This window comes from Herpailurus yagouaroundi, unplaced genomic scaffold (assembly GCF_014898765.1).
Source record: "Herpailurus yagouaroundi ecotype Mexico unplaced genomic scaffold, PumYag 28, whole genome shotgun sequence".
NCBI lineage: Eukaryota > Metazoa > Chordata > Mammalia > Carnivora > Felidae > Herpailurus > Herpailurus yagouaroundi.
In genome coordinates, this window is record NW_024412376.1 from 133,552,435 (window position 1) to 133,562,984 (window position 10,550).

A 10,550-nucleotide genomic window follows, 5' to 3' on the forward strand; every position below is an offset into this window, starting at 1 on the left:
CCATAATCATTTTGCAACACCATTAGTATGATGTTCACTTAAGGTTTTTATTCCCCTGGAAAATGGTGATGGACATGGGTATTACCCATATAAACTGCCTACTTTGTGATTCACTGGGAAATCCCAGAATAGATTTTTCCACTAGAATGACATGAAAACCAGTCCTAACCAATCCTAGCGCTAACAGCCTCTCCAAAGGAAAAGTAACCACAGGGCTCTCGTCTAGATATGGTTCTCTCTTTCTAAGTAGAAACTTTCTGGACAGGAGTATCCTAGGTTAACAAAAAGACATAATTGTCTTAAAGTAAATAAATCAATTCCTCAAAATGCAACTTGTGACCTCTTACAAAACCTCGCATGCCAGCATCATCTATACCTCTCAAAACACCTAACCATGAAACATAAAGCAACCTTACCAAGGACTAGATTAGAGGGATTAGGGACCCAGTAAATAACTTCAGAGGAAGTCTAGGAACATACTTACCTTCATGAAAAAGGAAACCCACTACTGATTGCAAATAATAATATTAACTTTTATTCAGGGTTTATCGTGTACTAGAAACTGTGCGAAGCAGTTTACGTGTGTTCTTTCATGTAATCTTGGCAACAACCTTATGGGATGGGTATTGCAATTATCCCCATTTTGCAGGTAAGAAAACCAGGACTTAAAGAGATTCAGTAGCTTGTTTAAGTTCCTTCAGCTGGTGAACAGCAGAGCTGGAACTTGATTTCAACTCGGGTCAGCCTGGCTCCAGAGACTACTCTGCCTCACTGCATCTGGTTGTATACAACAATCTTGTGCTCACTCATACATTAGAGCATAAAATCTTCCTCGTGACCCCAGAAGATCTTGATTGTGTACAAGGCAGTACTTGTGCACAGTCTTGTAAGTATTCAAGAGTCTTTTATCGTTGCGTGCAATAATCTACAGGTTCAACGGCATATCCCTTCCACCGGCTAATACTTAGTCTATGTTTAGTGATGCTAGGTGTCCACCAAGCCCAAGAGTTGGAGCACGAAAGATTGCAAGGTACTCTGGGAGTGGGTAAGATCCTCGTGGGGTCTCTACTTTGGGTGCTCCTCTCCTTGCCCATCAGTCCTTTCCCAGGCACCCTTTCTCAGAGTCCCATTCACATAGGATAGCCAGAAGCAGCCATGTGAGGTTCAGTTTAGGAGGTTGGCCCCAAACGACAAGGATTCTGTCCTTAGGTCCTCCTCCTTTGTGAACCAAGACTTTTTCCTAGGAGCAGAGTTCCTCTTCCCAACACAGTGCCCAAGTCACTATCCCACTTTGGTAAGTACTGTAGCAGGTTAATTCGGGAATGCCAACGCTTTTCAGCCTGAGCCTGGGACATCTGTTGCAGGTGATAAATGGATGGCACATAACCAAAGACCAACAATGTCCCCAAACTATAGGTCCAGAACCTGTTGTGCTCCCCAATTGAGTCAGAGTGTGATTATTTTCACTTATTCCTTACAGCAACCTTATGGGTATGTGTTCTTATGCCCATTTTCCAGATGTATGAACTCAGGCTTGGATGGGAATAAATAACTTGCGTCAGATTGCTTGCAGCATAAGTGGTGGAAATTTGGATTCAAAACCCCGTGCACTTATTCAGTGGTTCTGCTGCCTCCACTAACCCTATGTCTGGAATGGAAAAAGTATAGAAATGACTTAATTACTCAGGGCACACATGACATTCTTTGCACCTCCCCCTTTGGCTAATTTAAACAAACCAATTACACATAAAAATACCATCGCCGACCCAAATATTGCTGGGAGCAGAGCACACTCTGAGATCACTGGTTATTATTGAATAACAAGAACCCTGCAGGAGTTAAGCGTCAGCTCTGAGGCCATTCAGACCCAGAGGAGCCAGGCTAGACCCGAGAGTGTCAGAATGATCCGGCCTTTTCCCTGCAGCAAGATCATTTCCAACCACAGCCTGGGACGGCAGAGGCATTAGCAAGCCTGCAACATCAAAATGGCCAGATCGATTCGCAGAAGCGCTTCTAAGGGAAACAAATCAATAAATTGCTTCTCCTAAAGACTGACAACATCATCAGGAAGCAACAGATGCATTTTAGGGCTCAGTACACGGTGGAGGGGAGGTAAACCCCCTGCGCTATAGTTTTGTCTCAGGGAAAGCAATCGTAAATCAGTGGTTGAACATCACAGTTTGCAGCACCTGTCGTTGACAATAAAAAGTGACATTCCAAATGCATGCTGCAGGCTTCAAAGTGCCATCAGATACTTTGCTTCTTTTGATTAAGATCCTAAAATGTGGCTGTTACCATCCCCATTTCACAGATGAAATTCAGCAAAACTAAACCACTCAATTTGCTTAAAACCATGATTATTTATAACCCAGCTGGGGCTTGAATCTTCTGACTTGGAATTCTATATTCTGCCTACTGGTCGAGTACTCCCCAGACTTCATTCGCTCTCTTACCGCAGCTTTGACACATCAGAGAACCTCTATGTAATTTACCATTTTCCTTTTCATTAACCTTATTTTTTTACCTAAATAAATTTATGTTAAAAGGACATTTCTTATCACTATCATAAATGAAAAGAGCATGATTTCCTGTAAACAGAGACCATAAAGGACTACATAATCTTTAATTTTTTTTTTCATGTTTCTTTATTTTATTTTGGGAGAGAAAAAGACAGAGCACAAGCAGGGGAGGGGCAGGGAGAAAGGGAGAGAAAGAATCCCAACCAGGCTCCATGCTGCCCCTGCAGAGCCTGACATGGGGTACAGGCTAGGGCTCAATCTCACGAACCTTGAGATCACGACCTGAGCCCAATTCAAGAACCGATGCTTAACCAACTGAGCCACTCAGGTGCCCCAGGATTGCATAATCTTTAAAAAGAAAAAAACAAACAAACATATGTCTATATATTACCTTTACCAATGGTACATAGACTGTACTCTGTGAACACAATGTTATACTGTGGGCCTTTATGGGGAAATAAGAACATAATAATTTTAAGTTTCGAGGTCCTAAAACAGGAACTCTAAGTAAGCTGTGTTATTTTTTGCCAAAATTATAGAACAAGGCTCACTTTATCAGTGATAAAAGATTGAAGGTTTTATTTTTTTAATTTTTTTTTTCAACGTTTATTTATTTTTGGGACAGAGAGAGACAGCATGAATGGGGGAGGGGCAGAGAGAGAGGGAGACACAGAATCGGAAACAGGCTCCAGGCTCCGAGCCATCAGCCCAGAGCCTGACGCGGGGCTCGAACTCACGGACCGCGAGATCGTGACCTGGCTGAAGTCGGACGCTTAACCGACTGCACCACCCAGGCACCCCTTTATTTTTAAGAGTTTTTAAGCATTTATTTATTTTTGAGAGACACAGAGAGACAAAGCATGATGGGGGAGGGGCAGAGAGAGAGGGAGACCCAGAATCTAAAGCAGGCTCCAGGCTCTGAGCTGTCAGCGCAGAGCCCGACGTGGGGCTTGAACCCATGAACCGTGAGATCGTGACCTGAGCTAAAGTCAGACGCCTCACCGACTGAGCCACCCAGGAGTCCCAAGGTTTAAGATTTTAGGGCAAATAAAAGATGTTTTTGTCTTCTCTCACCCAGAGGCCCCTCCCCAGGTCACTGCCCCAGGTGAATGGAGATGCCAGGAAGAGTAAACCATGATAGATTTCCTGAAACCTGAAAAATAGAGATTAAAAAATTCCAAATAATACTGTCATTTAGACAAATAAAGATCAGACCGGGCTATGCATATGAAATGCAAATTAACTAACATTTTAGTTAAAACACCATGAGAAGGGGGTGCCTGGCTGGTTCAGTTGGTGAGCATGTGACTCTTGATCCCAGGGTTGCGAGTTCAGGCCCCATGCTGGGTGTAGAGATTACTTAAAAATAAAATCTTAAAAGCAAGATAGATAGGTAGATAGATGATAGATAAAACACTATGAGAAGAAGCCAGAAAAAGCATCTAACTTCACTACTTCACCCCTAAGATTAACCTATCATTTAAATTTGTTTAAGAGCCATTTAAATCTTATTGTCAGTCCTGACAGCAAAGTGCTCTCCCCGCCTGCCCGTCCTCAGATATTTATCGATTCCCTCCCTCACATTCCCTGGCCCCGCCTTTAATCTGCATCCTCAGTCTAGCAGCCTGAGCTCAACACCTCCCCAACTCCCCACACAACATTGATTACCTGGGCCATCCCTGGGGCCTCCTCTGTTCAGTTCCTTCCAAGCACATCTCCTCCAATCCATCCTCCATGAGTTTCCTGCATCATCTTTCCAAAGTAGAGATCTCCCTCACCCCACACATGCCACTGAGCATATTTAGTGGCTCCCAGTTGGTATAATAAAATCTAAATTCCTTAATAGGGCCACAAGGTCCTTCATGAGGCACCAGCCATAGACTTCTCTTTTTCTCCTAGCCTTCCAAATTTTACCCAAAATAGCATCTGATTTAAAAGATGTGTTTTATTTTTAACATTAAAACTTAACTCTTGATTACATCCCTGCCCTTTCTCTAATGGTTTCTTGCCACCACCTTAAACTTCTGTAAACACAGAGTCTGGAAGATATGCAACAAATACTTGTTGATGGATCTGCAGAGAACTGGGGTATTTTGCACCTCCTGGCCAGGTGTTTCATGAGAGCAACACTAAAGAAACACAGAAAAATCATTTGCCAACCCATGAATTATGCATCGATTTCTACTTCCCTTCCCAAAGGTAATTGTTTAGAAACAAAGTTTATTCATCGATTACTTCCTTTTAGTAAGTGGAAATGTTGACTGAAATTGGGTTCTTGGTGTGAAACACAAGATTTTAGAAATTCAAATACACATTTAGAAAAGCATACATTTTCATCTATTAGCTGACAATGACTGAAGCAGAAGGCTCTTCTTCTTCTTTTTAATGGTTATTTATTTTTGAGGGAGAGGGAGAGACAGAGCGTGAACAGGGGAGGAGTAGAGAGATACGAAGACAGAATCAGAAGCAGGCTCCAAGCTGTCAGCACAGAGCCTGACACGGGGCTCAAACTCACAAACGTGAGATCATGCCCTAAGCCGAAGTCAGACACTCAACCGACCGGAGCCACCCAGGTGCCCCAGCAGAAGGCTCTTCTTAAAGCAATTGCCAGTTCAAGGGAAGTGTAAAACTTGAGCATAATTCATGAGCTGGTTCATTTTTCTTTTTTCAAACATTAGTCTGGGTTTGGTATGAAATAAGCCCACACATACCTTAAGTACATCCTACTTTATGCTGTTTTTGCCTTACAAGGTCATCAGATTCAACACAAATCCATTCTTTTACTCAAGGGGTACTGACTGAGTACCTACTCTGGGCCAAGCATATTCTGAAAGATAGGATTGTTTGACACGACGATTGACATTAACTACCCAGTATGACAAATCTTTGCTTTAATCCACAGGGGACCAGGGGCATGGGTAAGAGTAGAAAAAGAGTGAAGATAGAGGACAAGAAAGGAGAATAAAAGCAAGACTTAGTTTTATTGAGTGCCTATTGCATCCAGTCACCCAGAATACCCTAGTTCATTCAAGTCACATAGCAATTTGTGGTAAGTGCTATTATCCCCCATTCTACCAATGTAGAGCTTAGTTGTACACATTGTAAACAAGAAACTGGGATTCAAGCCCATTCTTTTCAGCATTCCATGCTAGTTTCCAGACCTTAGTGCCCCACATCCAGTGTTCCTTCCACTCCGTCATACCTCTCTAACCCATTGACAGAAAAATTCGATGCTCTGAAGATGTCCTTGTGGGGATGAGGGCTGGGGGGTGGGGAGAATCGATTAATTAATTCTGTCTTTCCCACATTTTAATTTCTTAAAGTCTTGTTTGCATTGTTTTGGACACATAGCATGAGTCTCTCTTATTCATGAGCTGAGCTTTTTTCTCCTCTAGCAAAATAAACATTGCCCAGAAGGGTCATATTCACTGATGTTATGGGTCATGGAAATAGGACGGATTCAACTTCAGGTTTTGTGTATCTAAAACAAGATTTCAAATGGAAAATAAGGATGAGGTTCAATAGCCTCTGTCCGTTGCGCTTTTGTCTTTCTTTTAGAGTGGATTCAGTGGCTGAAGAAGGCCATTGGATGTTGGACTTATAGCCAGGGGTGATATTCAAACTATCAATAATCAGCAGTGACCAATCAAATAGACTGTCCATCAGAGAGAATTTGATCTCTGAGGTCCCTCTCTGTGCCAGACATTAATCCTTTAGCAGCTGGATCACGAAAAAAGTCTGAGGTTCCCAGGAGAAGAACTAAGAAAGAAATGTTGAGCCCTTCTTGTTTAAGCCAAACAATATTAGGGGATCTTTTTCACAGCAGCTTAGACTCTGCCCTAGCAACTACTTCTTATTTAAGGTGCCATTAATTGGTTCCCATAGCTTACTACCTTTGAAAAGAGAGAAGGGGGACAATGGGTCCAAATAGCACAACATATACAGAGCCTGTAAGGTAAAAAAAACAAAGCCAAAATCAAAATTCAAAAACAGAAGTGCCTCAAGGGAACTGTGTGGATGAAGCATGGATTGTTTGGGGGAATTGTTGAGAGGAGAGGTTGCAAAGATCAGCCCTAGAGGCCATGTTGTGACTTTATTTATTTTTTTTTTTAGTTTACTTTTTTAATGATTATTTACTTTTGAGAGAGAGAGAGAGAGAGAGAGAGAGAGAGAGAGATCAGGGGAGGGGCAGACAGAGAGGGAGACACAGAATCCAAAGCAGGCTCCATCCAGACTCTGAGCTGTCAACAAAGAGCCCGACACGGAACTCAAACTCATGAACCGCAAGATCATGACCCGAACTGAAGTCAGATGCTTAACCAACTGAGCCAGCCAGGCGCCCCTGTTGTGACTTTATTTTGAGTCCAGGCAGAGTTCCTGAAGAGTTTTGAGTAAAACAGTAACACAATCCAGGGTGCCTGGGTGGCTCAGTCAGTTAAGCGTCTGACTTCAGTTCAGGTCATGATCTCACAGCTTGTGAGTTTGAGCTCTGAGTCAGCACTCTGCTGTCAGTGCAGAGACCACTGTAGATCCTCAGTCAGTCTCCCTCTCTCTCTGCCCCTTCCCCTGCTTTCTCTCTTTCTCTCTCTTTCAACAATAAATAAAAAAAATTAACACAGTCCAATGTCTATCACCCTGGTATGAAGAACAGATTGGGGGGTGGGCAGGAATTAAAGATTGAGATACCAGGTATAGGGCTGTGGTGGTAGAACAGGTGAAAAATAATGGTGGCCTAAACTAAACGAGGCAGAAGTAGACAAAGGGAGAATTGTGAAGAGGTGAAATTCTTGAGCTGGAGATAAATGATGGAGGTGGGCTGGGGAAGGGAGAGGTGTTCCTGGTTTGCGTGGTGGCTTATGGTGTTCAGAAGAGGGCATCCTGGCAGAAATAGAGAATTGATAAAGCTAGCCTGCCATCTCCCATTGTCCCAGTAGAATGCCCCTTCTGTTCATCTTCTCCTTCTTTCCTTCACTCTCTTCTCCCCAAGGTCTTAGCTGTGATCCTATCTATTCCTGCTCTTCTCCAGATATGCCTTTCACTGGTGCTTTTCTGTTCTTCACTGAGGATTTCTCTGAATCAATCTCCCACGTACCCCACACTTTAAGACATTTTTTCCCCAGTACAAAGAATATATCTACTACTTGTGTCAGTCACTTTAAACCCATTTCCAAGATCAATTCCAGACACCACCATTCACTTCAGAAACTCCAACTATCAGATGAGGGTGTTTGTATTGCCTACCCACTTCAGAGATTCCTTGGAATTGCTCAAAAGCCCATCAGAGCTTTTTTTTTTTTTTTTTAATTAGTTTTCTTTATTTTTGAGAGGCAGAGAGAGACAGAGCACAAGTGGGGGAGCGGCAGAAAGAGAGGGAGACGCAGAATCTGAAGCAGACTCCAGGCTCTGAGCTGTCAGCACAGAGCCCTATGTGGGGCCTGAACTCACGAACTCATGAGACCCATGAAATCATGACCTGGGCTGAAGTTGGATGTTCAACCGACTGAACCACCCAGGCACCCCAGCCATCAGAGCTTTTGATTCACAATATCATTACAACAGTTGGCATCACTCAAGAAAAAAGGAGGGGGAGTGACATTTTAAGTAGTCTGTGTCACCAGAAGTCAGGTATGTGTGGGACTCCGCTGGGTGTTTTGAAATAAATGTTGAGCCTTGGAGAGAGTGTTCATTACTTACTCTCTTATGGCTAAGGCTCTGTGTTGGGTTCCAGGCATTTTTTTTTTTTTTTCTGTACAAGGAGGAATAAGTGTTAGGTCTCTTTTATGTCTGGTAATAGTTCTCCTTCCCATTGAGAAAATTCTTATTCTACTTCATGGAATTCTACTGGGGCTTTCAGTCTCTGGCCACAGGGACAGGCACATGTCCCAGAGTGTACCGATCATAATGCCCCTTCCTTGTGACAGTAGGGGTGGGTATGTGACCCATTGGGCCACTCATGGCTTTCCCTGGGATTGATAGATGCTAGATGAAAGAAGGGATCTCTCTTATTGATGCTGCCAAGTGAGGATAACAAAAGTATAGATCTGTCTGTATTAATTTTCCTTGGCTGTATGGGGTAAGTTCATCTTTGTAACAAGATATTGTATTAACACCCGGAGAGAAACAGAACTCTCAACCCAGAAGACAGGTTGAGAGAATTCTTGTGGTGTCAAGTTTGTTCCCAGACCACATGACCTTATTCCTGAAGCTCTCCTCTTACTCCCATAAGCTACCTCCAGTTTCTCAGTTCGGTGAACCAATGCATTCCTTACTTGCTGAAGCTGGCTTAAATTCGGCTTTTGTCACTGTGGGGTTCTTATAGTACATGGCCAGTTCCTAAGGCTTATCTATAACAAAATTACCAATTAATGCCAAGCTCTCATAGATTCACATGAATTAATATGTTCCTCATCTGGTTTGACATTTGCATTTTACCAAGGACCTTCTAGAACTAATGCTTTGATGCAAAGGAGACTTTTCAGTGGAGGGAACAGGTTTTAGGCAGTTCAGCAAGCCATAGGGAGAGAGGTTTGCTGGGATACTTGGACTTTCTGCATCTCCTCAAGTTATTTGGGGCCATGAAGCAGAATCTTTCACTTCCAGCCTCTATTCTGTCTATAGATCCCCTCTGCGGTAGCTGGGAGCAGGGGCTGCTAGTGGATGTCAGGACCTCATTTTCTGAGCCCTCTCCAGGGTCTGGACTTCCCACTTCTTCCTCTCTTCCTCCTCTGCAGCAAGACATAGGTAGGTTGTTTAGCAGGAAATTCACCACTAAATAACAATTGCCACCAATACTGCCACACTTCAGGGAAGGACAGTTTGCAACTAATTACTTCCTATGAAAATACCCAAACATAATTTTGTTCATTATTAAAATTTTCCAATAATAGATTTATCTTCCCCATTAAGTAATACATTACTCTCCTACAAAACACACAGCGAACTAGAATTACTAGGCACTGTTTATATTAAATTGTTGCTTAATAAATTAAAACTCCTATGGTTATGAATAAACTAGGTCATCTGCACATTTTGTAAATTAGTAGTTTCTTGTAGTTATTCTCTCCTGGTCAAAGCCTAAAAAAAGGGGGAGAGAAAAAATGATTATCATTATTATTTTATTGTTTTCAAGCAAAGTACTGCTCTCTGCACTGTAGTTTAAAACAAACCACTCAATCTAATACAGTAGAATCAATATTGTTGAGTATCAATCAATAAAGATGAATTTTAAAGGCAATGGTCTGTAAACTTTTAAAGTCACATTAAAAGCTACATCTACTTGGGTATGGAAGATCTGATAAATAACCAAGCCCAGATAGTATTTGAAGATTCTTGATGCAGCAAGCACTGTCCACAGTGATTTTAATTATTGATCAAAATGTTTTCTCCGATTACAACCTTTGGGTGGGTGGGGAAAATTTTCCTTTCTGATTTTAGGAGAAGTCAACTTCTCCTTTGTCATCTCTTTAATTTGAGATCATTAATAGAGATTGTCTGAGGTCACATCAAAAAAGGTTGACACTATTAAAGAAGCCAATTACAGGGACACTTATAACTCAGTTGGTTAATCATCCGACTCTTGGTTTCAGCTCAGGACGTAATCTCACGGCTCATGAGTTCAAAGCCCCACATGGGGCTCTGTGCTGACAGCATGGAGCCTGCTTGGGATTCTCTCTCCAACTCCCTCTGCTCCTCCCCCACTTGAGTAAGTACGTGTGCACTCTCTCAAAATAAAGAAAGAAAACTTAAAAAGGAAGAGGAAAAAAATAAAAATCAATTACAAGGACTCCCCAAGTTGCAAAATCCTGACACACAGAATCATAGCATGTGAATAGATTGCCGCACGCTGGGGACAGCAACCAGGCCACACTAAGACAACGGCCCCACCTCCTGGTAACACTGTGGAGTTGTTTGAACCCATGTATTTACCACTCAAGTACCTCCTTTTTTCTCCTGAAGGGAGAGCATACAGAGTCTATCCTGTCCTCTCCCATCCTGTTTTTCAACAGCTAGAGTTTAGTTATCTCTGTTCTG